The following is a 24,454-nucleotide window of genomic DNA, read 5'->3' on the forward strand; positions in this document are numbered from 1 at the left end:
CAATGCACAGTTTTTCAAACTGTGGGAGGAAACCAGAGCACCCGGAGGAAACCCACACAGACACAGGGAGAATGTGCAGACTTCACACAGACAGCGACCCAAGCCAGGAATCGAACCTGGATCCCTGGCACTGTGAGGCAGCAGTGCTAACCACTGTGCCAACGTGCTGCCCCACAGGTTAAACAACATCAAAGTGGACAAGATGGCTCCAATTACGATTATGTTGATAGTAAACAGTTGGCCACTCAGAATGAAGGTGGATACTGGTACCTCTGCTACAGTTGTAAGGGAACAAACGTTTTGTTATTTACAAAGAGGGGTTCAGCTTTATGGCCAAGCTAGCAACATATACTGAGGAAGCTTTAAGGATCCTAGGAACAATGCCTGTAAACTATTGGCATCAGTAAGCTCAACTGTCTCTAATAGTAATAGAGGGCCAAGGGCCCAATTTAATTGGCCAAGATTGACTTCACCAAATTAGATTAAATGGGCTAGAAATACAAATCCATTAAAACAATCTTTGTTTGCCTAACACAAAGATTAATGTCCTTTTGGGATTCAATTTCAAAGTTTTCTTCACTGTGAACAAAAGCAGCAATGCCAAGTCAATCAATTTTCCTATTTTCACACCAAAACAAAACAAAAATTCCACTTACATGATATGGGATCCATTGCAGTTCTCAGTAACAAAGACTAAAGGCACCATGTTTTCAGTAAGTCCTGTGAGCAGTACTTTAAGCCTTGTGCTGAACCAGAAGTGGAGTTCAGTGTTGCTGGCACGCGAAAGAATTGACTGTGTGTGGTTCATTACTTCTTGCAGTAAAGCCGTTTTGACACCAGGAGCAAAAACCACATTGTTCTGAAACAAATTCGGGAGAGATCAGAGGGTGGGGAAAAAAACAGCATTAATCCAAAATAGGTACAAACTGATAAATCAGCTGCTGACGTAGTCTACTTTGTAGAAAATTCTTGACACAGACGATGGAACATGTGCTGCAATGTGAATTTTGTGAGCTCTTCTAATATTCAGAATATTACCAAAAGAACAATATATTTGTGCTGCAATCAAAGACCTACACATTACATCTCTCACAGAATTAAATATCGAAGATTCTCCAACAAGCTTGGTGTTCACAATGATGCATATTTTGGAAATTAAACAATTCAACTGGGGAAAGTGCAGAAAACACTCAGCAGGTCTGGCTGCATCTATGGAGAGAGAAACAGAGTTAACATTCTCAGTCAAATATGACTTCTTCAAAACTCTTTAGCAGCAAACTCTGTTTCTCTCTCCCAATAGATGCTGCTAAACCCACGGTGTTTTTATCTCAGATTTCGAGCATCTGCAGTATTTTGCTTTGAATTCATCTGAGGAATCTACGGAGTTGGGGTGTTTTAAACATATAAGGGCATATTTAATCCAAGTGACAGAGGTCATGTTCACTAGCCAGAGAGCCATGAGTCATCTACCTTTGGAAAAGCCCACTGTTTTAACTGCCAATCAGATATTTAAGTAGCCAGTGATGGGCCTTCGCTGGGTTCAAGATATCCAGCCCCCTAGAGCCCCCAATCAGAAATCGACAGCTGTCCATTGCAGGCAGCACCAAAGGAAATGGTGACAGCTTCTGGCAAGGTGCCCATCAGAGAACCAGGATCAGCAGGAGGCCCCCACAGGTGAGTGAGGGTGGGATGGAAGTCACAGGAGAGGAGAGAGAGAGGGGTGGTTTTTGTAAAAACCCCTCCCAAATACCTTGATCAAGCACTGAGTGCCATTGAATAAGGGGCCAATTCCCCCAAGAGCCCGCAAGCAAACACAATATAGTTTGCTTTTCAGGCTTCCTGCGTCGCGACTCCCGTTCCAACTTTGAATACCAGCAGCATTTTCTGAGGCCCTCAAATGGGCATTAATTTTCCACTTAAGGGCCTCAATTGGCAATGGGGCAGGAATCTTTCCCTGAGTCATCACATCCTGGACTGAATTGGGGCAAACGCAGCAAGGCAGTGGCTCCCCACCCACCATCCTCCCACCCAATTAAGTGCCCTCCCACCTCCCAAGTCACCTTGGGGGAGGGTATTAAATCCATCCATAGTGTTTTAAAAACGATTACTTAAAACTGTTTCCTACCTGACTGGCAGCAGTTCTGAATTTGTCGATGAATTTAGTAACAGTTGCACTTGTGATGCTGTTTAAAAGCTTCTGCACATCATTAGGATTCGTCAATGTTCCATTCTTACCAGCAAACTCTCCGAGTTGGGAGGGTGTCAGCAATTCTGCTGCATCAAGCTGTGAAATAAGAAAACCCTGAAGACTGAAGACTAATATAATACTTTTATAAATAAGATCATAATCCTGCAGACTAACAAATGACCAATCTTCACAGACTGAGGTACTTTTTTTCTCTGTTGATTTCTATCAACTTGTAATCATTGAGCTTCAAATTGGAGGTATAGATAATCTTCTTGGGTAACACCTCGAAACAGGATAATCAATGGAAAATGACTACCGTCGAGTGCAAAATTGGCATCCAATTCATTATCACCCATTTTGCATGAGAGGCAGTCCTCGACTTTACATAAGAACATAAGAACTAGGAGCAGGAGCAGGCCATCTGGCCCCTCGAGCCTGCTCCGCCATTCAATAAGATCATGGCTGATCTTTTCGTGGACTCAACTCCACTTACCCGCCCGCTCACCATAACCCTTAATTCCTTTACTGTTCAAAAATGTATCTATCCTTGCCTTAAAAACATTCAATGAGGTAGCCTCAACTGCTTCACAGGGCAGGGAATTCTACAGATTCACAACCCTTTGTATGAAGAAGTTCCTCCTCAACTCAGTCCTAAATCTGCTCCCCTTATTTTGAGGCTATGTCCCCTCGTTCTAGTTTCACCCACCAGTGGAAACAACTTCCCTGCTTCTATCTTATCTATTCCCTTCATAATCTTATATGTTTGTATAAGATCTCCCCTCATTCTTCTGAATTCCAATGAGTATAGCCCCAGTCTATTCAGTCTCTCCTCATAAGCCAACCCTCTCAACTCCGGAATCAACCGAGTGAATCTTCTCTGCACCCCCTCCAGTGCCAGTATATCCTTTCTCAAGTAAGGAGACCAAAACTGTACACAGTACTCCAGGTGTGGCCTCACCAGCACCTTATACGGCTGCAACATAATCTCGCTGTTTTTAAATTCCATCCCTCTAGCAATGAAGGACAAAATTCCATTTGCCTTCTTAATTACCTGCTGCACCTGCAAACCAACTCCTTGAGATTCCTGCACAAGGACACCCAGGTCCCTCTGCACAGCAGCATGCTGCAATTTTTTACCATTTATATAATAGTCCATTTTGCTGTTATTCCTACCAAAATGGATGACCTCACATTTACCAACATTGTACTCCATCTGCCAGACCCTCGCCCACTCACTTAGATTATCTATATCCCTTTGCAGACTTTCAGTGTCCTCTGCACACTTTGCTCTTCTACCCATCTTAGTGTCATCTGCGAATTTTGACACACTACACTTGGTCCCCAACTCCAAATCATCCATGTAAATCGTAAACAATTGCGGTCCCAACACTGATCCCTGAGGCACACCACTAGTCACTGATTGCCAACCAGAAAAACACCCATTTACCCCCACTCTTTGCTTTCTGTTAGTTAACCAATCCTCTATCCATGCTAATACATTACCCGTAACACTGTGCACCTTTATCATATGTAGCAGTCTTTGGTGCGGCACCTTGTCAAATGCCTTCTGGAAATCCAGATACTCCACATCCACAGGTTCCCCATTGTCCACTGCACATGTAATGTTCTCAAAGGATTCCACCAAATTAGTCAAACATGACCTGCCCTTTATGAACCTATGCTGCGTCTTACCAATGGGACAATTTATATCCAGATGTCTCGCTATTTCTTCCTTGATGATAGATTCAAGCATTATCCCTACTACAGAAGTTAAGCTAACCGGCCTATAGTTACCTGCCTTTTGTCTACCTCCTTTTTTAAATAGTGGCGTCACATTTGCTATTTTCCAATCTGTGGGAACCACCCAGAGTCCAGCGAATTTTGGTAAATTACCACTAGTGCATTTGTTATTTCTCCCACCATCTCTTTTAGTACCCTGGGATGCATTCCATCAGGACCAGGAGACTGGTCTACGTTTAGCCCCATTAACTTGCCCAACACTAGGTTCTCACCTGCCATAGCCTTCCTGTCATCAATTTTTGGCATGTTATTTGTGTCTTCCACTCTGAAGACCGACACAAAATACCTGTTTAATGCCTGAGCTATTTTCTCATTTCCAGTTATTACATCCCCTTTCTCGTCCTCTAAAGGACCAATGTTTACTTTCGCCACTCTTTTTCGTTTTATATATTTGTAGAAACTTTTGCTATCTGTTTTCATATTCTGAGCTAGTTTACTCTCATAATCCATCTTACCTTTCTTTATAGCTTTAAAGATTTCCCAATCCTCTAGGTTCTCACTAATCTTTGCCACTTTGTATGCATTTTCTTTCAATTTGATACTCTCCTTTATTTCCTTAGATATCCATGGCTGATTTACGATTTTCAAGTTACCATGAATGGCACTTAGACAATTTATAAATTGACACCCAGTTTCGACTTTACATTGTTGGTTTTGACTTTATGATACCACAGTAGCATGTTCATATATGCACATCGATGTTCTGCGCCACCAATCTCAATGACTGGGCGATGTTACTCCACCCATTGTACCGTCTTTATTCGGTTGGAAATGAGTGTTTTTTTCCATTAATCCACCTATAAGCCAATGTCAGCATTTTGTGGCACAACCAAAATGCATCTCCTAATATGCACTCAGACTCACAAGGTTAAACAGGCAACTGACTGATTGATGGCTTCATTATATCCACCACACTAACTGAGGAACTTGTGCTAAGGCATGCAGACATCAACAGTTGCCTCAGCAACTTGATAGAGCAAGAGCATTTGACATTGTCGGGCACCTCATGAGTGATTTCTGGCCTTGGTTCCCCCATTATTTCTATGGGGAGATCAATGCCGACTTGCAATGTTTTGACTTTTGACACGATTTTCAGGAATCCGTTGTGTGATAAGTGCGAGGACTGTCTGAACCTTCCAGGATGATGTGCTGCCCCAGTAAAATTCACTGAGGCTTCTGTTTAAAATAACATTGTACTCATATGCCAGTTTATTTGCCATCCATTCTCTCATGTTTAATTAATTGCTGCAGTTAAATTTGGACATGTAGAAGTTCCATTAGCCTAATTATTACATGATTCCTCAAGACAAGAAAAATAGAATTTCTTTGTAAATGTAACGATACACGAGGGAAGCTTATCTACAGACAGTCAAGTGGATAAAAGACAACTGCACTGTCGTATAGCAAAAAGGAACTTTTATCTTTTGAAGCAGGGAAAACAATAAAAACAGGAAATAAAATTAGATGATTTAATCTCACTAAACTGTTGATAGCTTTAAAAAGCATAACTTCATAAAACTAAAGTTGAAACTTAAGACTGTAACACTACAATATCATGAGCTATAGTTATTTCACTACAGTTACTTCAATCTTCTTCACCTTTAACATTCATCTAATAATTTCATTCTTATTACAACAAACTCTGATCAGCAAAATAATCTTATTCAGCATTCAAAAACTTCATGATTGGTTCTATAACTTACTGCATTGAAGTCCGAGTTCAACCTGGTTAAATCCTCTATCTGAACAAGTTGGCTGAACATTGCCCAGTTCATCAGCAGCCAGTCTCTGGATCCATTGGTGTTGCTGATACAAGCAGCACCTAGAGTTGAAGAATAAGAGGAAGGTTGGCTGTGTGCGCTCAATATTTTCTGGTTGAAAATTTACTGTGCTTCTGTCTGAAGAGTCACTTCTGCAAGAGCTACTGTTGAATAAGAGTCTTGGGCACGAATGCAATTGATCTGAGTCCATTAGTCAAGCTGACTCCCTTCAATTGCTATTGCATGACAGAAGATGGATGTTTTAGATTATTCCATTTGGAATTTTTGGCAAAAAACCTTATCGTTATTGCACCCATATATTAACATGAATTACTATCAATTAAAAATGTTTGGACAAATATTTCGTATGTGTACTTTCTTCCAGTAACACTTAAAGTGTTCCCAAATTTTCTGATGCATTAAAAAGAAATACATGAAGATAGTGACCGTTTAAAAAATTAGACATTCATTGCATTTTTAAAAAAATTCAAATCACAGAATTGTTTCAGCACAGATGGCAGCCATTCGACCCATCCTGTCTGCACTAGCTCTCTGAATGAGGACTTCATTTAGTGCCAATAGGCTACTCCTCGTTTTACTATTTATATACCTATAGAAGACTTTGGGGTTCCCTTTTATTTTGGCTGCCAATCTCTTTTCATGTTTCCTCTTTGCTTCTCCAATATGCTTTTTCATCTCCCCTCTGAACCTTCTATATTCAGACTGGTTCTCAAATATATTTTCGACCTGACATCTGTCATAAGCACATTTTTTTTCCTTTATTTCTATTTTTATCCCTTTTGTCCTCCAAGGAGCTCTGGATTTCATAGAATCCCTACAGTGCAGAAGGAGGCCATTCAGCCCATCTAGCCTGCACTGACAATGATCCCACCCAGACTCCATCCCTGTAACCCCATATATTGACCTTGCTAATCACCCTGACACTAATGGGCAATTTAACAGGGCCAATCCACCTAACCTGCACATCTTTTGAGTATAGCCAGGAATCAAACCGGGTCCCTGGTACTGTGCGGCAGCAGTGGTAACCATTATACTACCATGCCCTACCTTTTCCTCTCAAGGGAATAAAACTTGATTGTGCCTGAATTATCTCTTCTTTGAAGGTAGCACATAATCAGCTATCATTTTTCCCACCAATCTTTGACTCCAATTTATTCAGCCTAGATCCATACTCCAATGAAACTGGTTTTCCCATTTAAATATGCTTACTCTGGGTGGTCTTACAGTTAAATTTTCCGCATCGTTGTGGGTTCTCATTTCACTGGACGTGAAAAATTAATGGGCCTTTCCAGCTTACCTGTAGTGTTGAGGTAACCAAAGATCCAGACTCTCAGCACAGTCTCTCTTGTTCCATGTGTCATCTCATTGAATCCATTATTCAGCCCTTTTATACTAAATGGATAAACATTGTTGGCATTATTAATCAGATAGCAGATCAATATTGATCTTTTACTTTACAGAAAACAAGTTTGGGATCCTTCACTAAAGATGCTCAATAATCAGGTCTTGTGCCTGTAACTGAAAGTATCTCTCCCATGGTAAATAAGTAAACAGATTTTAGTCCCAATATCTGGGAGATTCTGTTGTCATTGAACTGAATTTAGATCTTGAAATTTCCCAGCCTTCTAAGGCATTTAGTAACACCTGACTATTAATAATTTAAGTTGTTTGATGGAGGTTGTGCTTCCAATTGAATTTGCAGTACTGGATTAATGTAAAAAAAGAATGATTTACTCACACTGCTTGATAAGCATCACATGTTATGCTTCTTGTCAGAAGATGGCTCAGAACCGACCGAGAAATGCCAGCAATGAAAGGCCTGAAACGCTCTTGGAACCATTTTCTCAAGAAATCTGCATTGGTTAAGTTTTTATTGGTCTTGACAATCTCCCACAGAGCATTCATGAATGTGATCTGTGTCATCAGAGGAATTGATGTGTTCAGCATCTGAAACAAATCATGACGAATGTTTGAAATCAATGGGCGAAATCTTACCATTTTGGTTTGATGTGTCAGTGCCGGTGAGAAAACTGGTGAAAATCCCACTGGCGCTAGGAAATCTCACGGAATATTGGGCCTCTTTAAGAAATTATTTTCTATCCGCATGAATAACGCTGCGCTTGTGGCAGCTTATCTCAGATCTGTTCACTCCGAGAAAACTTAATCTCTTTAAGCAGTGAGGCGCTCGTTTTAAATGCTTCCCGAGCACTTGCTCCAGATCCAGTCAAGGGCATCGCTGCCAAAAAGCCAGCACTGAGATTCTCCAAGGGAGCCCTGACCAAACTCCTGGATGATGCGAAGCAAAGGCGGGACATCCTATGCCCGCATTCCCGCAAACGTCCATCCACAAAGGCCAATATCCCCACCTGGGAAGCAATGACACCACTGAGTGCCAACTCGCTGCAGAAGAGGACAGGGATACAATGTTGCAAGAAGGTGAATGACCTTCTTTGTGCAGCCAGTGTAAGTCTGGCTCCTCATGTCTCCCTTAATACACCCATCACACATCCAGGGCGACCTCTCACCCAGGCATCTCACTGATTCCCAACATCTCTGATGAGACCCTCTTTCCTCCTCCCACCCAAACCCCACATCCTCCTTGGTTCCCCCCAGTAGATAACCTGCTCCTTACAAACCTGCTCCCACTGAAATCCCACGCATGCCAGACATCATCCCCATCTGAACTGGCAGTGCTCCCGCCTACATTCTCCTCATCTGTCTCTTTACAGGGTACACTCAAGCACAACCGGTGTGAGCGGGCACAGCCAGCTGGAGTCATGCCCGAGCTGAGAACCCTAATGCCCTTTGAATTGGCTGCGAAGAGCAGGATTGTGCAGAGGGCGAAGTGGGGCAGCAGACAAAAATGAGAATGCTCAAGACACGCAGTCATAATTCAAACCTCACTTGAGTAACCTTTCTCCCATCAGTTATCCCCATGATGCTCAATGTCATCTCCCTTCCCATGCAGGGCAATTAGTCGACAGCATGACTATCCTTGTGCCCTCCAGAGAGCAATTCCAAGGACGATTTCTGGTAGACGAGCATAGAAGTGGCGTCACATCAATCACCCGCCCCCTCCATCGGCGCAAATTCTTGCACTTTGGTGGGATTAACTGGAAGGCAGGCTTCTGGGTCACTCTCTGGTGAACATTTCACAACTGAAGATCCACAGCGAGCGAAGAAAGGAATGTCCCAGGGAACCAGCACTTGGGAGAGATGCCAGAGCCCAGGACTCTGCTGAGCCGCAAGCCAATGATGTGCCCCCAGGTCCGGTTGTCTCAGAGCGGCTGGAACTGAAAAGGCAGAGTCGCGAGCATAAATAAGGGATGACAGTGTCCCTCCTCAGGCTGCAAGGTGACTGGAGGAGTCCCATCACCTTCTGTCCAAGGAGACGGTGCCATCACTCCAACATAATGAGGCCAACACTGCAAGGGTGGCATCCACAGTGAAGACCTTGGCACAGGACCTGCAATCCATGGCAGGGCATGTGTACGATTCAGCTCATGGCCTCCATGGCTGAGGGCATGAACTCCATGATGCAATACATCAACCGCATGGTGCAGGCACAGGCGGAATCCACGAGTGCCAGCCCAGTTGTCCCTCTATCCCTTGGAGGAGCATAGGGCCCCCTGGGCACCTGAAGGGGAGAGAATTGGCAGGAGAACAGCCTGGGATCCTCTACCCAGGGGACCCTGGAGGTGTCCATCCCATCTGATACCCCCCTACCTGTGAGCGACACACCTTCAAACTCGCACACCAAGGAGAGCAGCACTGTAACACCTAGTCAGCCCAAAAGTAGGCATGGACCCTGAAGGCCCATGGGATATCCGCCAAGGTCATCTCATGCAACAGGGCATGGAAGGCAGCAAGCTGCCTCAACCTCCATTGTTGGTCCTGGGGATACATCTCGTTGTAGCAGGAGGATGAGGAAGAATAACAAATTATAGGCACTTAATGGCCATGGGTGAACCTAGGCATTAGTAGGGTAACATTGTAATATTGCTCTTGAATTAAACATTACTTTGTCCACCCTGTCATTTCATGACGCCAAGCTCTGCAATTCCCCACGCACATTCGGTACTTCATCCCTGTGGAGTGTGAGAATGGTTACATCTCTCCCACCGCTACACTGATTCAACTCAGCAAAGATGTGCTGCTGCTGGCATGCTTGCCATGTGGTCATAGATGATCAGACATTGAAGGAGTGGTTTCCCTTGCGGTTAATGAATGGTGCTGCATGCTGTCATGGAGACATGGGAAATGCCACACAGGTCACCTATGCTGCCCCGAAACAAGCCACTGGCATAGAAGTTCAGACTGGCTGAGGAGACTTAATAGAGGGAGACTTAATAGAGGTTTATAAAATGATGAAGGGGATAGATAAGTGAACGTTCAAAGACTATTTCCTCGGGTGGATGGAGCTATTACAAGGGGGCATAACTATAGGGTTCGTGGTGGGAGATATAGGAAGGATATCAGAGGTAGGTTCTTTACGCAGAGAGTGGTTGGAGTGTGGAATGGACTGCCTGCAGTGATAGTGGAGTCAGACACTTTAGGAACATTTAAGCGGTTATTGGATAGGCACATGGAGCACACCAGGATGACAGGGAGTGGGATAGCTTGATCTTGGTTTCCGATAAAGCTCGGCACAACATTGTGGGCCGAAGGGCCTGTTCTGTGCTGTACTGTTCTATGTTCTATGTAACTTTAAAAGCCACAGGTACTGGGTGACCTCCCAGCGCTTGGAAATTATTTTCCAACCGTTGCCTCTCTGTAGTTGTTAGTGCGCTTGGCTTTAATCTCATTGCGGTTCATGAACGGACTCAAAACCCAACCACCACCACTCAGCCTCATGCCAGCCTGGAATTAAAACACATGCTCTGATGCGGGACCCCACAGGGGGAGAAAGGGTTACACATGGGGGGGATGTGGAGGAGGAGGAAACAGTGGAGACAGGTTCTCAGCAGGGTTTGGCAAGCAACTTGATTGGGAGTACAGGTGATGGTGCACAGCGGAGCATGGGTTTTGATAACCAAGTGTTGGGAGGAAGGTTGGAAGGAACAATGAAGCCTGAGCCTCAGTTGGTTGAACAGGCTTCAGTTTTCAGTCACAGTGGCCTAGCTTCAGAAGCTTATATTGTCACTGGGCTAGTAATCCAGAGACCCATGGTAATGTTCTGGGGATGTGGGTTCAAACCCTACCACAGCAGATGGTTGAATTTGAATTCAATAAAAATCTGGAATTAAAAGTTTAATGATGACCATGAAACCGTTGTCAATTGTCATTAAAAACCCATCTGGTTCACCAATGTCCTTCAGGGAAAGAAATCTGCTGTCCTTACCTGGTCTGCCATGATTTATACAACTTGCTGATGCTGTTGTTAAGCAAAATTTCAGCTACATTGCTCAAAGTTAATTACAAATGATGTTGAAGTACCTAATATGCAAGAGTAATTGCCCAAGCGAGCAGCAATACTTGACTCAGTTAAATATGTTTATCAATCTCTGCTGTTCACATGTTAGATATAAAGTTGGGAAGGAGATGATTAATAGGGTCAATATGATATTATCTACCTCTAGAATCCAATAGGAAGCCACCGAGCGACTTATGAAAAAATGTGGAAAAAAAAGCAGAAACCATCAGACCAAAGGCATGGAATGATGAAATCAAAGCTCTCACTTAAGGCACTGAAGCCATGATAAATTGGTAATCCAGACCACAGGTAACCCAGTGGAAATGCTGGAAATATTCAGCATTGCTGCTGCCCTCAAAGTTTTCTGAATTATGCATTTTCAGCTGGGACTTCCAATCCTGGCTGCAGCAGAAATGGGACAGCGTGGCGTGCATAAGAAACGAGGAAAAGAGGACACGCTGCTTATTTCAACACTAACTGTCATATTCAGGTAGGTTTGTAAAAGTCTCAAGTCTTTTACTAAATGAGTGAGTGGGGAATGCGTGAGTAAGCAGATGGGTAGACGAGTTGGGACAGTCGAGGAATGGGGTAGACGAATCGGGAGGTGATGTCAATTGTGGTGCTCAGTTCAATTGTGCTGGCTAATCACTGAATTTTAGACATTAACCAGCATAACATTTCCAGGCTAAGTGTCCAGTTAAGTCCCACATTTCTGGCCCAAGTCTCTGACACTGAAACCAGAGGATCTGTGGCAGTGCAAATCAGCCCATTGGAAGTTTAAGCTTACCAGGCAGGCACCAGAATTTCCTCAGGGTCTGATGCAGCACCAATAGTTAGTTGGTTGGCTATGACACAGTCCATCATGCAGGAAATGTTAGCTAATGGGCGGCACGGTGGCACAATGGTTAGCAGTGCTGCCTCACTGGTTCCAGGTTCGATTCCTGACTTGGGTCACTGTCTGTGTGGAGTCTGCACATTCTTCCCATGTCTGCATGGGTTTCGTCCGGGTGCTCTGGGGTTCCTCCCACAGTCCGAAAGATGTTCTCCCTCAGTGTACCCGAACAGGTGCCAGAGTGTGGCGACTAGGGGATTTTCACAGTAACTTAATTGTAATGTTAATGTAAGCCTACTTGTGACACTAATACATAAACTTAAAATTTAATATGCCTGTATTGTAAAATTTGACGTAGAGTCCATATAACCAGCTTACTGTATATGAAAGAAGATTGCTTAAGCTTTTAAAGTAACTGCGTCATATTGAGGTAATGCTGCTACAATTTTGCGCAGATACAATAGTCTTCTTCCGAGCACTAGCCGCCTTCAAGACACACTGGCCTAAGAAAGCAAAATCAGCATATTAACCTGTTCTATGATTCTATAATAATAGTCAACTAAGCTTGCATATCATTAGGCATCAGAGTCAAATCAGGATGACTTCATTTGGAAGCTTTCACAGGAATATGTAAGAAATCTCTGAGACTGCATGTATATAATGGTTTGAATAGATTTTGCTTCACTGCAAATTAGTTCTGATTAATAATTAATTACCTTGCTGTTGAAGTTGTCCAGTGCCTCATTCAGTGTGGTCCTGTCAAGCTTTCGAACAAAAACAGTCAGTGCTGTTTCATCTGACTTCTTCAGAGACTTTGGGTTAATGAAACACTGAAATACATCTGTCAAGGCATCACTGTTTATACCTGAAAGCAGTAGGTCAGTCTGCAAAGGAATATATTTAGAAAAAACATCAAAAACATCTTGGACTAAATCATTCCAGTACAATGATATAAAATATCAATAAGTGAGGAATATTGCATTGTCTATCAATTTGTGCTGAATGTTGTTGTACCAATGATTAAAATGCAGCCTTGGTCTGGAGCAGCTGTACAAATCCTTTGTTTTACCCAAGTGGAAACACAGCTTACCTTAGCACATGCGTAGTCCTTAATGTTGAAATTGCAGAGTTGGGTCATATTAACTTTGATCAGGAAATTATTAAAAGCCGAACTGTGGGAAGAGAAATAAACTTCTCTTAGGAAAGGAAATATGTTGGGGGACAAACAACCAAACAACTTCAACTGAATGCTCAATGTGTCAAATTATTTGAAACCAGTCAAACTTGTGACTTAAGTTTCCGCACAGTTTCTGCACCATTTATACAAGATACTTTGGGTTTTCTCAGTGTCTAGTGCAGTCATGCACCAATATGTTGATTGTGTTGCTAAAACATGGCTTCACCTGAGAAAAGGTATGCTCCACAAATTCTTACCTGTTCACAGCTTTACACAGTGTTGTTTCTGTTTAAAAAGTAGAAAAAAATTATGTAAGAAATAAAGCATTTAGATAGTTACATGGATACGATGGGTATAGAGGGATATGGGCCAAATGCGGGCAATTGGGATTAGCCTAGGGTTTTTTTTAAAAAAGGGCAGCATGGACAAGTTGGGCCGAAGGGCCTGTTTCCATGCTGTAAACCTCTATGACTCTATATATCTGATAAAATCATCAAAAGTGAAGGAAAAGTCACTCACCATTAACCGTGGTATTCTTCTGAGGAAGAAAAAACACAATCATATGTTTACTACTGTATCATTTAAATTGATGGAAAAAATGCAACATGATAAATTATTCATCTTTACAAATATTATGTTTAAAAAAAGCCAATGGCTTAACTGTATAAATTTAAAATATGGGGATTCAATCCAAAATAGTGACTTCAAAAACATGCGAGGTTAGAAATTAGATTGAAAATTGACCTCTTTGTGAGTACAAATCATTGAGTCTGTCTTACCCTATCATCAGGTTGGGGTGCTGAAAATAAAACAAAATGTTTACTTTAAAATGGTGCTCCCAATAATGTGTCAGTATTAAAAACCACACCACATCACTAGATTAAATTACACCCACAAATGCTGCTCTCAGAAGAAATAAGAAATATTTCAGGTAGTAAGGCTCATTCAATCCCAAAATATAATGGGCAGGATCTTACTGGCTCACCACATCGAACCAGTAAGATAGGGCGAATAGCAAAAAAAAAAAATCGGGTTCGCGCCAATTTCTCGCCTCTTGCAATCTTGCTGGCCCCATTCTGCTGGCAAAATCAGACTTTGATCTTAGCGCTGACAGATCAGCGCATGCGCAGTGGCCCGCTCAGCGCGATGCTGCTGGCCTCTCCAATGGGAATAGGCCCCGTCCACTGAATTTTAACGTAATTTATGCTAGTGCACTCTGCAGTGCACAAGATCCTTTTTTAAACTCCCACTGAAAAAAACAGCAGGATTTACTCCAGTTTTTACGCAAATTAAACACTTAGAATTTTTCTGGGAGAATCCCACCCTTTTTGCTTGACACACTGTAAAATGGATGGGATTCACAGCAAATATTAGGTCCTTAAATCATTTGCCACTGCTGTTATAACTTCATGTATTAGTAGTATTATGTTATATAATCAATTTGTGCTAAAAATACAAAATGGCAATAAAACAAATAGTGAACTGTGAACATATCCAGCTCTAATTTAATCACCACCACTTTCAACTCATCCACTGCTGTTAAATTATCAATTTACCCACCTGACATCCAAAACTGGATGAGTAGGCTTTTCCTCTAATTCAAAATTGGAAAGACAAAGTCATTGGCCGGAATTCTGCCACCTTGCCCGCCACAGAATCGGAGCGTGTGAGGGTCCGAGAACAGAAATCTCCATTGACCTTGGGTGGGAATTTCCGGTCTCGCCTGAATGAGGCTGTAAAATCCCGTCCAGTGTCTTTTGTTCATGTTACATAGTCTGTTCCACTGGCACTGACTCCATCCATCTCCATGGCAAGTATCTCAGGCTAAACCTGACTATTTGTAATTTTGATATCAAATTTGATGTGAAATTCACTTTCCAACCATTATCCATACCTTTTTCAACCTTTGCAACATCACCTGACTCTGCCTGCCTTGGCTTTGCCACCGAAACCTCATCCATGGCTTTATTACATATAGACTTGGCTTTTCAAATACACACCTGACCAACCGTCCAACTTCTATCCTCTATAAATTTGGGATCATTAAAAAAACACTGCAACTCATTTCTATACTTGTGACAAGCTCCATTCATCTATCACTCCTCTCTGACTGAATTTCTGTTTGCCTTTTTTACCATTTTCACCTTCATTGCTTTCCATTTCCTTTCTGGTTTGACAGGATGTTTACAAAAACTTGCTTCCACAGTCACATTTCCCTCCCTCAGCAACTATCTCTATCTTTGACTCACCCCACATGGGTGATTCCAACTGAAGTTCCATCCCTCGTGTTTCAAATCCACCCAGAATTACAGGAATGTCTGGAACATACGACACTCCTCAGATTGCTGTTCTCGCTGCATCCTGAGATTTATACTCAGTGCCATGCGCCATCATATGCACATATTTGACCTCTCTCTTCAGCAGCACTGACTCTCACAATCTCAAAACTGTCCTTGTCCTTAGTTTCATTTCATTCTTCACCTCAAAACCTTAACAAGAAACTTGTCCCCTTCCTTTCAGGTGTTAAGGAATGCAAGCTTCAGCAATTTACTGATACCAATGCCCTTCCAGGACCCTCCAGACCTTCCCATCCCTCTGACCTCATCTTTTAATTCCAGCCCTTGCCATCCATTCATTATACCTCTGACTTCTCTCTGATGTTGAATGTTGTGTGTTCAGCTAAGGATTCCATTTCATCCCTTTGTGTTGTCATCTTAATGGATTTCGGACTTGGCACAATGCTGGACACTTCTTCTGTCACCCTTATTTCTATGCTCACTTCTTTAGGCAGATGTCCTCATCTCGTTAAATGGATCCTTTCACCCATCTCCAGTGTTCTCCCTCTACCTGTGCCCCTCCCTCTGGCCTCCGTCCTGTTCTCGATCTTTCCATTGAGAACTGTCGGTGTGACAGTGGCCATCTCAATTTTTCTGTCCGTCTCACCCATTTCAACCTGACTCCTGAATTTCCTGCCCTCCGTTCTCTCAGGTCCAACCAAGGTTGGTGCTGTTTTTATCGGCTGTACCTTGTAGAAGATGAGTGCCAGTTCTCAGACACTTCCTCCTATTTCCCCCTAGTCTATAACCCCACCACTGAACATCAAGCCACTGTTTCCAGGACTGTCAGTGATCTCATCTCCTTTGAAAATCTTTCCTTCACAATTTCCAAACTCATAGTCCCAACCTCATACAACTTGCTTCTACCTTCTTCCCAAAATCCATAAACAGCTCTGTACAGGTAGACCCTTCGTGCCAGTCTGTTCCTGCCCCACAAAGTGCAGGACTTCCTATCTTGACTCCATTCTCTCTCCACTTGTCCAGTCCCTTCCCACCTACATTCGCAATTTCTCTGATGCGCTACGTCATATCAACAATGTTCAGTTTCCTGGCCCTAACTGCTGCCTCTTCACTATGGATGCCCAATCCCTCTATACCTCCATCCTCACTAGGAGGATCTGAGGGCTCTCCGCCTCTTCCTCGAACAGAGGCCTGAATGATCCCCATTCACCGCTACTCTCTTCTGCCGAGCAGAACTTGTTTTTTCACTCAACAATTTCTCCTTTAACTTGTCTCACTTCCTGCAAATAAGAGATGTGACTTTGGGCACCCGCTTACGTTTTCTTGGGGTATGATGAACATTCCTTGTTCCAGTCATTCTCAGGTCCCTTCCCACAATTTTTTATGCTACATCGATGACTATATTGGTGCCTTTTCTTGCTTGCCTGGAGCTGGAAAAACTTAATTTTGCTTCCAATTTCTACTCCTATCTCATAATCATATGGTCCATCTCTGAGACTTCCCTTCCTTGTTTGTATGCTTCTGTCTCTGTTTCTGATGATAGACTGACCACCAATATTTATTACAAGTGCACCAACTCCCACTACTTTGACTACAATACTCACACCTTGCTTCCTGTAAGGATTCCATCCCATTCTTCCAGTTTCTCTGCCTCCTGTTCTGATGATGCCACCTTCCAAAACGGTGTTCTGACATATCTGCCTTTTTCTTGAACTGAGGGTCCCCCCCACTATTGTTGACAGGGCACTTAATCAAGTCCAACCCATCTCCCACAAGTCAGCCCTCACCCCCTCCACTCCCTCCCAGAACCAAAAGGTTGCCCATACTTTCCACCCCACCAACCTCTCTATTCAAAGGATCATCCTCCGCCATTATCACCAACTCCAGCATAATGCCACCACAAAACATACCTTCTCACCACCCACCTCATCTTACAATCAGGCACTTTATAGCCTTCTAGACTCAACATGGAGTTCAACCAACTTCAGATTCTGAACTTTCTCATCCATCCTGATGTCCTTTTTTCTAATCCGAAATGTTCCTCAGCCCAAGGTAAACCCCACCCCAGAGCCATCTGCCAGTTGTTCTTCAGTTTTGTTTTTGCTATTAACACATTCTCCTAATTTAGTAAGCATTTAGATCATTATCTGCGCCTTCTTTAGTCTTTAACACTGTCATGAACACTTGCTTTGTCTTGTGCCCTAAACATCTCCCCAATCTCTCATAAACTCACACCTATCTCAGGCTTTGTTCTAGCTGCTCCAATCTATCAAACAGTATAAAATCCATCAAATTTCTCCTCTCTTTAGCTCCAGGAGTCATATGGACTCAAAGTCTGTTTTTCTCTTCACAGATGCTGCAGACGTACTGAACTTTTCCAGCATTTGCTGTTATTATTTAATCTATCAGCCCTCTGTGTGCTGACCTACATTGTAATGTTGCATCCTGATTTTTATTGCTTCACTATTGGTGGCCAAGTCATCAGTTTCCTGACCCCTAAGCTTGACAGTTCCTCCATAAACCTTCCTGCCTCTCTATTCTCCTTCAGGATGTTTCTTATAACCTACCTCCAAGGCCTAGCTTTCAGTTATTTGCTCTAATATCATTTTGTGTGGCTCAGGATCAAAATTTGCTTTCTAACCCATCTCTGGAGCACCTTAAGATAGTTCATTATGGTAAAGGTGCTAAATAAATAAAGGTTGTGGTAGAAAATATCTTGGAAAGTGCTATGGAGGCTTCCAAATACACAACAAAATGCAAGCAATTACCTGATGAATTATCTGGAATTCCTCCTGTCAATCCAAGTCTCCTCACTTCAGACTCAGAGTGAGAGGTTATCCAAATGATCACTACAGTTTCATTTGCTCCTTGCCGAAGAGCTTGAAGGTTAAATCCAAGCAAGTCAATCAGGTTCTGGGAATTCAGTTTCTGAAACAGAAAGAACATGTGATGAATGAACAAAGCACCTGAGAGTTCACACCTTATCAGGACTTGGCCTTCAACTAACCTGACAACATAAAAACAAAATTAAGCTGTAGGGTGGGACTAGGTCTGTTGGATGTGAACTCGCGAATATGGTGCAGCATTTTGGTCCCTTACCATGAGATTCACATATTACTGAGCAAAAGACACGTATTGTAGATTTCAGCTGTGTCTGAGTTATATTCTAACGTCAGTGTTGCTGATCACAATGGAAAATGGTCCCCTCTGACCAGAAGTGCGCAATAGGTATGCAATTTGTAATTTATACACTTCTGTGTAACTTGAGTGTGCTACGAATCAGCAGCAGTGTTGCAGAGTCAGAGATGCCAATCATGGGCTAAGCATAGGATGCAGGGTAAAGAAATTGAGATCGTTGCCTAACAAATGCATGCATGATCAGACTGTACGCACCTTTACTTCCTCAGGATTCAGCCTCATGAAAGTTTCAAAGTCCATGTTGACCCTGTTATTAGCAAGAGACTTCAGATCATCAACTGGTGCACCACCTGAAGAAAACAGACATTTTCTTTTAGATGATAAAGGACTCCTTTATAACTAGTAATACATACTGATGGCAACCTACAAAGGTAGGATGAGAAATGGCAGAGGGGAGAGGGTATGAGAAACAAAGTGAAAACTTGGAAGGGATACTGCACTATTTACCACTTGGAAAAAACGTCAAGAAAGAACATTCGATGGTGCACTCCATCTTCAAGCAGCAGTTTAGGAGAGTTTCTGTGATGCGCCAAGATTTTCACCTTGCATTCCCCATTGGTACCACTGATGCCACACTTTATGGGTTTAGGCTTGGGTACTTGGACCTGACAGTCCCCAAAAAACAATGCAGTATGAAGGTAGCTATGCAAGACTGTACTCAGCTTCCCCCTGAAGTGGCGGAGAGATGTTCAGGCTTCCTATTGAATAGTTCAAAGAGCACACCCGCAGCCCTTCCACTGGGATGGATAGCCTCCCCCAATTTTAAAATAACATGAATGCCATGATCTGGGACTAGATAAATTTCCTTCTCAGAAACGTCTACTGGTGGAATAATAGTCCTTTAATTGCAGCTCTATCAATGTTAAAGACTCATGCTTCTGTTTTTGTTGATCTTCCAACTGTGTTCAACATGAGGTCCTAAAAGGCATTTTAATTGGTTATTTCGGCTCATTTTATTGAGTTGTAACATAATTGAACCAGCAATTAAAGATGTAATGACCTCCATCAAAAGTATCGCACAAGAAATTACTAAGTTAAATGTTGCTGTTGGTTAAACTGCAACAATATTTCAGCACATACTTGAGGGTTCTGAAGCTTTGCCAATCTAAGTGCCTGAATTTCAAAAGTGGATAATGGCCCTACAGTGAGAGAATGTGAACTCCAGATCAGGCAGAGAAACTCAACCTGTCAGACTTAAGTAGTTTATTTTGAAGAATCAAAAAATAAGATGATGGGATTTCTTGTAGATCCTTTCACTCACCAACATAGGCCTTTATCAGCTGGAAGTAGGGGATCGGGTTACTTTGCTGAGAGTTCAGTTGGTTGCGTGCCTGACGGTAAAGCAAGTTCTTCTTTGACTGTGTGCACATAGAAAGATCCAGAGCTCCTGCATCCCTGTGGGAAGATGTTAAAACGTTAACTTTAGTGTCCCTGCAACTGTACCAGGTAAGGAGCTCTAAAGAGTCATACAGATTTGAAATTTTAACTCTGTTTCTCTCTGCACAAATGCTGCCAGACCTGCTGAGATTTCCAATGTTTTTTGTTTTTACACAAAGGTCTTGTGATTGTCAATTGTCATTTTCCAGCCCAATTAGAGTTATCCAATCTTCTTTGCAGTACTTGATAGGGTGCCAAATTGACGGTCACATCTGCTAATATAATTCATACTTTGAATATTAATTTAGTGACTTATGTTAGAAAGGGCATATATATTCACTGAGGGACTTTGAGAGAGATTTACTATTGTGATGCCTTCCATAGTCAAATCATCTGTACATTGGACTGGGCACAGACGCATGACAATGCATGTCAGAAAAGGTCACAGCCCTCAGGATAATAAGAAATTAAGCTTCAAGTATATGACTGCATCCATGAGAGGCCTCCTGACTTACCTTGAAAAATATTAGAATTTGATTCGAGATGTTTTACAAAACCAAAACCACAAAGAGTGGACAACGAGATTTGTTCACAATGATAAGTCATCTTCTGAGATGGTTGTTGATTTTATAAATCAGTGAGACACAGGGTGAGTAAATGAATTGATCCAGAGTCCTTGTGAAAAGACGTTGGCTGGAATTTTACTACCTTGCCCCCCACAGGAATCGGAACGGGCGAGGGGCAGACAATGGGAAGGTCCGTTGACCTTGGGTGGGATTTTACTGTTTCGAAGTGAGTGAGGCCGTTAAATCCCACCCATTGTACATGTAAATGTACAAGATTGCGGTGACGGGAAGGAGTACAGAGAGAGCACCGGTGATTGCCTCAAATAAGATAACTCAGGGTAAAAGGGTGACACAGTGGTTAGCACTGCTGACTCACAGCGCCAGGGTCCTGGGTTCAAATCCCAGCTTGGGTCACTGCTTGTGTGGAGTTTGCACATTCTCCCCATGTCTGCGTGGATTTCCTCCGGGTACTCCGGTTTCCTCCCACAGTCCAAAGATGTGCGGGTTAGGTGGATTGGCCATTCTAAATTGCCCCTTAGTGTCAGGGGGACTGGCTAGGGTAAATGCATGGGGTTATAGGGATAGAGCCTGGGTGGGGTTGTGGTCAGTGCAGACACGATGGGCCAAATGGCCTCCTTCTGCACTGTAGGATTCTATGATTCTAAACTGCAGCAGTATCAAAAGGAATGTTGCTGTATGTGAATTTACTATGTGCATGGATTAAATCCCAGATCAACAAATCCACAGCCACAAATACAATTTTAAGTTGATCTCTCAACACATAAATCTCAGTAAATTTGAATCTTTTAATCAAATTGCTTCAGGTAATTAAGATGAGTTGCACCAACAATTTGAAGGAGGACTTTTCATGATGGTGATCCCCAAATTCTCAGTTTCTGTCTGAACTGGAGAATAAAGTATGGAGCCACCAAACTAAAGGAATATATTAAATCGTTCCATACAGGCGAGTGGTTGAGCCACTGAAAGGAACAGGTGAACCTGGGAGTTCACATCCATAGTTCTTGAAGTGAGTGAGATATGGAGATCAGCTGGTCAAAAAGACATGAGGTACAGTTTTCTTTATTGGCTGAAGACTATGCGAGCAGGGGACTCGTGCTAGAACCATATAAAGCACGAGTAAGGGCACACATCGAGACTACCGGGTACAGTGCCGGTCACACTTAATCACATTTGGAAAAGCATTTACCCGGACTGGAGAAGTTTACCCAGGAGGATGAATTAGATAAGTTGCAGTTTTCTTGAGAATAGAGGAAGCTGAGGGGAGATGAAATTGAGGTGTATAAAATCATGGGGAGACCTAAATAGAAAGGACCCATTTCCCTCACCAGAAGAGTCAATAATAAGGGTTCATAGATTTGAAGTAATTGTAGAGGACAGGACCATTGTTGAAAAATGTTTTCACCAAGAGGGTGAAAAGATTTGGTAAACTGCCTGAAAGACAGGTAGGGGTAGAAACCTTCAGTGCTTTTCTGCTGACACAAACAAAATGGGCCAAATGGATTCTCCAGGGCTATCAATTTCTATGATCATATCTGTGAAAGTAGATAGCAGGGGAGAGACATACGATTTCCGTATGTCTCTCCCCCCCATCCACCTTCACTGCTTTCCATTTCTCGCTTAATGTTGGACAAGGTATTTACCAAGACTTGCTTCCATAACCACATTTCCTTCCTCAGTGACTGTCTTCGTCTCCAACTTACCCCACCTGGATTTCAACTCAAATCCCACCCTGCATCTAACCTCCAGGATTACAGGTACCTTTAGGATATACAACATTCTTCGAACTGCTGTTCTCGCCGCATCCTGAAAGCTACACTCAGTGCCATGCGCTGCCACACGAAGACACTCAACATCTCTCTCCAGCAACACCTTCTTACTCTCTCTCAAAGTCTGTCCCCAGTTTCATTTCATCCTCCGCATCATTCGACGTCTCAACAAAAAACTTTTCCTGTTTCTTGCAGATGTAAAGGGACACAATCTTCAACAACTTATCAACACCACTGCCCATACCAGACCCTCCACCAGTCCCATCTCTCAAACTCCATCTCTTCTAGCCCCAGCCCTTGCCGTGTCTTCACCATACTCTCTAACCTTCCCCTCTCTGAGGCTGAGCGTGCTGTTCTCAGCAAAGGACTCAGCTTTGTACCCTTATGTCCTCACCTCAATGAATTCCGGGCTCAACATGATGTTGAACTCTTCTTTCGTCACCTTCGTCTCCATGCCCACTTCTTTGGGCAAGAGTCCTCCCCTGTTCCAGAGATCCTTTCACATGCCACCAACTGGACACCCCCACCGGGCCAATTACCTGCCCTTGATCTTTTCATTGGAAACTGTCATCAGGACATTAGCCGTCTCAATGTTTCTGCCTCCCTCACCCATTCCAACCTCTCTCCTTCTGAACTTTCTGCCCTTCATTTCCTCAGGTCCAACCCTGACATTGTCATCAAACCTGCCGACAAAGCGGGTGCTGTTGTCGTCTGGCATACTGACTTCTACCTTGCAGAGGCTGAGCGCCAACTCTCAGATACTTCCTCCTACCTCCCCCTGCACCATGACCACACCACTGAACATCAAGCCATTATCTCCAACACCGTCACTGACCTCATTTCCTCCTGATGCCTTCCCTCCACAGCTTCCAACCTCATAGTCTCCCAATCCCAGACAGCCCGCTTCTACCTACTTCCCAAAATCCACAAAAAGGACTGTATTGGTAGACCCATTGGGTCAGCATGCTCCTGCCCCACTGAACTTATTTCCTCTTACCTTGACTCCATCCTCACTCCCCTGGTCCATTCCCTCCCCACCTACATCCGGGAATCCTCTGATGCTCTGCATCATATTGACAGCTTCCAGTTCGCAGGCCCTAACCGCCTCCTATTCACCATGGATGTGCAATCTCTCTACACCTCCATCCCACACCACACAGCCTGAGAGCTTTTTGCTTCTTTCTTGAAAAGAGGCCTGAACAATTTCCATCCACCACCACTCTCCTCCACCTGGCTGAACTCGTTCTCTCTCTCAACAACTCCTCCTTTAACTCATCCCACTTTCTCCAAATCAAAGGAGTAGCAATGGGTGCCCACATCTTTTTATGGGGTATGTGGGACATTCCTTGTTCCAAGCCTATCCAGGTCCCCTCCCACAACTCCTTTACCGGTACCTCAATGACTATTTCGGTGCCACTTCGTGCTCTCATCCAGACCTCGAAAAATTCATCAACTTCACTTCCAGTTTCCACCCCTCCATCGCCTTCACCTGGTCCGTCTCAGACACTGCCTTGACCTTTCTGTCTTCATTTCCGACAATAGACTATCTACCAATATCCATTACAAGCTCACTGACTCCCACAGCTATCTGGACTATAGCTCTTCACACCCCACATCCTATAAGGACTCCATCCCTTTCTCTCAGCTCCTTCATCTTTGTCGCATTTGTTCCGATTATGCCACTTTCCAAAGTGGTGCTTCTAATATGTGCTCCTTTTTCCTCAACCATGGATTCCCATCTACAATTGTCGACAGGGCCCTCAACAGCGTGCAGTCCATCTCCCGCACCATGACCCTCACTCCCCCCTCTCCTGCCTCCCAGAACAAGGATACAGTCCCCCTTGTTCTCACATTTCACCCCGCCAGCCTCCACATGCAAAGCATAATCCTCTGCCATTTTCACCAACTCCAGCGTGATGCCACCACCAAACACATCTTCCCTTCACTCCCTCTGTCAGCATTCTGCAGAGACCGTTCCCTCTGGGATAACCTAGTCCACTCCTCCACTATACCCAACACCTCTCCCATCACTCATGGC

The sequence above is a fragment of the Mustelus asterias genome, chromosome 23 (genome assembly GCF_964213995.1).
Source record: "Mustelus asterias chromosome 23, sMusAst1.hap1.1, whole genome shotgun sequence".
Classification (NCBI taxonomy): Eukaryota; Metazoa; Chordata; class Chondrichthyes; order Carcharhiniformes; family Triakidae; genus Mustelus; species Mustelus asterias.